Genomic DNA, 4,281 nt, shown 5'->3' with positions numbered 1-4,281 from the left:
GACAAGCGGCCCCGCAGAGAACCAGCGAAGGAGGAACAGCAGGCTCACAGAAACACAGATGGCCCGACGCCAGAGCAACGCCCCTGGCGGCCGAGGGGCAGGGGAAAGCAGGGGGGAACCCTCCCCATCCGCTGGCGAATCTGCGAAGACGGACAGTGCTGGGCCGGGAGGGGACGGGGACAAGGGACTCGCATGTCCTTTGGGTAAAGGTATGAGGGACAGTGGTTTGGCAGACAGACGACATTCCCATTTAACATTCCGCTTCTGGGCAGACATATAACTTCCACTCACAGGTCAATGCACACAGGTGCAAAGCCACATGTGCAGGAGTTCTCACCCCAGCTGGATGCGCTCGGGTCCCTGACAGCACGCGGGACCAGCGGCCCTGCGTGCTCCTGTGCGGGGAGCAGTCGCACAGCAGCCTCCCGCCAAAAACGCTCAGCCCGAAGCCCATCGCCAAGGAACAGAGACCCACGCAGATCAGGGAGGCGGCAGCCCACAGGGAAACAGGTCTGGACTCTCTAAGTATTGGCATCATGAAAGAAAAACTAAAGAAAACAGGTGGGAAGAATGTCCCAGAATAACGGCGACCAAAGACAGAGACATGTTCACCGGCTGTGGTGTAGACCCCAGCCTGGCTCCTGGAGGAGAAAACGCAAACATCTGTAAAGGGGCCCTGTGTGTGTGGGGCGGGGTGGGGACAGGAAACAGGGATTTTCTGCAGCTGATATTTGGGTACAGACATGTGCTAAAGTGTTATAATGCAACTAACTTTCAAATGGTTCAGAAGAGAGAGACAGAGAGAGGGATAGAGCAAAATGTAGCAAAACGTTCATAGTTGATGCATCCAGATGAAACAGTATCACGAGGTATTCATTGTACTGACTCCCCCCCCCCCACCAACTCTTCTATATGCTTCAAACTTTTCAAAAGATCTGGGGGAGAAACTGATGAAGAAGGCAGAATCCCCCCCAGGAACAGGATAGACCATGACTGGCTAACTTTACCCTCACGGATCCTGGAAAAATACTGCAGCAACAGAGACAGACCCGGGGCTCAGAACGCCTGGCTCTGGGCTCAGGGAGCCCTCCGCCCTCGGGTGCTCACCTGTAGCCAGAGTCGGCAAGCGCACGGCTCGCACACACACACCCCCACGGTCGGCACCTGTGGCAGGCGTGGGTAGCCCGTCGCCGGTTCTTTGCCTCTGAGTGATTTGGTCTCCATTCTGTGAGCTCCTAAGGGCGGGACATATATTCTAGATACATCTTGCCCGGCCCAGCCCGGGACAGGGAGGTGAGTGGTCCCGCTCAGAGTCTGATGAACGAACCAATAGCTGAGAGAATGGACAAAGGCACGCGGGAGACTGGACGCCCCATGCGAAAGGCGAGGGCGTGGGTTCTGAATGTGGAAACCCACCCCCCACCCGGCGTCCTGGCACCATGCCCAGATGCTGACATGGCGGGAAGTCCCTTCACCCCGCTGGCCTCAGTTTCCCCATCTACACCCGAGACGGGAGGAGCGCAGACTTAACTGGACAGCGGGGAGGAACCAGTGGAGCCCCACATGTCCTGGCCTGTTTGGGGCAGGACCGCAGGGCCACCTGCCCCAGAGCTGTTGCTGTAAAACCCCAGGGCGTGTATTTGCACACCCGTTATCATAACAGCAACACTCACAACAGCCGAAGGGGCGAGCCACCCCAGCGTCCACAGTCACGTGGAGGGACAAATTGTGGGCTCTTCGTGCGATGGAATATTATTCAGCTTCGAGAGGAGGAAGCTGACACAGGCTACCACACATACGAGCCCTGAGGACGCTCTGCTCAGTGAGACAGGCCAGTCACAGAAGCACAGATATCACAGGGCCCCACTGACGTGAGGCGCCTGGAGCAGACAGAATCCTGGAGGCAGAAGGCAGAGCGGTGCTCGCCAGGAGCTGGGGTGGGGGTGGGGGGCCGGTGTGTCGTGGGGCCGGAGTTTTAGTTTCACAAGAGGAAAAGCGGTCAGGAGGTGCCAGCGGCGATGGCCACACGAGCGACTGTATTAGATGCCACAGAACTTACACTGTACAACGCTTAGGAGGATAAACTTTATGCTGTGTTTATTTTACCACAATTTAATTTGCCCAGCGCCTAGGGCAGCAAAACTTCACAGCACTAGGGTGCTGGAGGGGTGGAGCTCTGGCTGAGACAGGGGAGGAGGGGGCTTTACCCACTGCCCCCACCAGGTCCGCTTTGTGGGTCACGGGTCTGTCTCCCACTGAACCCACCGGCTCTGCTTTGTAGGTCAGGGGTCCGTCACCCACTGAGCCCACAAGGTCCGCTTTGTGGACTGGGGTCCCTCACCCACTGAGCTCACCGGCTCTGCTTGGTGGGTCAGGGGTCCCTCACCCACTGAGCCCACTAGGTCCGCTTTGTGGACTGGGGTCCCTCACTCTCTAGACCAGCATCTCTGCATCTCTAGACCACAGGGTGGGCTGCGAGGAGGTACAGCCATGCCCCCTGTGAGTCACGTCCTCAGGGCTAAGGGAAGCGGAGGAAGGAAGACGCAGGATGCTTTTCCATCAACGTGGCTAAATTTATCCCTTGCTAACCAGGCAGCGTCCTGCGCTGTGGCCTTGGGTCCAGCTGTAGATTTCCCCGGCATGGCCAGGTTCCCACTCAGGCTCCAGGGAAGCGAGGCTGCCCAGCTGGACAGAGAGGCTTCCTGGGTCCTGGGAGCCGTGGCCTGGGGCCCCCTACCCTGACATACAGGCACTTAGGCTCCAGAGGGTGCAGGACCCCTGGTCTGCACAGGTGCCCATGGGCTCCCAGGATTCTGAGCCGGGGGACACGGGCCCCCTCTGGAGGGAGGCGGGTAGAAAGGGCTCAGACCCACCTGGACAGCACCTGCATCAGCGGAGACGAGACCAGGAGCAGGACAGGATGAGGAGGCCTGCAGGACGCCCGCTGCTCTTGCAGGCTGGGGGCAGAGGCAGGGAAGGAAGGCGCCCCAGAAGAGGGCCAGCCTGGGTAAAGACGGCATGGAGACGGGGCAGCCCACGTGGGGAAACCTCCAAGGTCTCAGCCTGGCTGCCTGACAGTGTGCAGGGAGGTGAGGGCGGGCTCTTCTGCCAAGACGAGGAGTCAGGTCCGTGCAAGGTGGACCCAGAGGCCCCCCGATGAGACCCCGCCCTTAAAACACCCCTTGACAATGGTGAAGTCACATGGCCACTGGGAAAATGGCACGATGGCACCTCAAGAAATGAAGGACAGGTGTCTCTTAGCCAGCAATGCCGCCCTGGGACATGCCCCAAGGAAAGGAAAGCAGGGACCTGAGTGGATATGGCTCACCTGTGTTCACAGCAGAATCGCTGCCAACAGTCAGGAGGCGGAAGCAGCCCAGGTCTTCAGGGAAGGATGGACGGATGAACAGAGTGGTCCATCCATGCAGTGGAATAGGGTCCGGTCTTAAAAAAAGGGCAGGGCATTCCAACACCCACTGCAGCATGAGGAACCTGGAGGACGCTGCGCTCAGTGACACAAGCCAGCCACAAAAAGACAAGCTCCGAGGCTCCCCTGCATTTCCGCGAGGTCCCGACAGCTGCCAGACCCACAGGGGCAGAAAGCAGAACTGTGGGTGCCAAGGGCTGGGGGACGGGATGGGTGGAGGGCAGGCGATGAGGAGTTACTTCGTGGGAACCGTTAGCTGAGAAAGATGGAAAAGGTCCAGAGACGGATGGTGGTAAAGGTCTCACAGCAACGTGAATGTACTTAGCGCCTGTAACAGCGCGCGTAAAAACAGCTAATGTGACGTAATATGAGACACGTTTATGCAGAAAATGCTGTACTTAGTGCTGGAAAAATAACATGGCCAAACAAACCAGAGAAAACCCACAGAGTCACAGGCAGCCGCTGAGAAGCGATTGTAGGAGAGCATGTCCTACTCGGGGGCGCTTCCTGGGTGGCGTCAGGAGGGGCGTGCAGGACGTGGCCCAAGGCTTCGCAGGGGAGAGACAGCCGTGGGGCCGGGAGGTGGGGGGTCACAGACTGCTCCCTCTTCAATCCCCTGTTCTTGCAAAAATGAACGTCTGGTTCATTGCACAATTAATGATAATAAAACAGACTCCAAGAAACTCAAGTGAGAGTGAGACCCCTAAAACAGGTCAGGTCCCTCTGTTTGGGACTTCCCAGGTGGCGTCAGCGGTCAAGAATCCGCCTGTCAATGCTGGAGGCACAAGAGACGTGGGTTCAATCCCTGGGCTGGGAAGATCCCCTGGAGTAGGAAATGGCAACCCACTCCAGTA

Source organism: Bison bison, unplaced genomic scaffold, assembly GCF_000754665.1.
Source record: "Bison bison bison isolate TAMUID 2011002044 unplaced genomic scaffold, Bison_UMD1.0 scf7180017864342, whole genome shotgun sequence".
Taxonomy (NCBI): Eukaryota; Metazoa; Chordata; class Mammalia; order Artiodactyla; family Bovidae; genus Bison; species Bison bison.
This window is presented reverse-complemented; position numbering follows the sequence as displayed.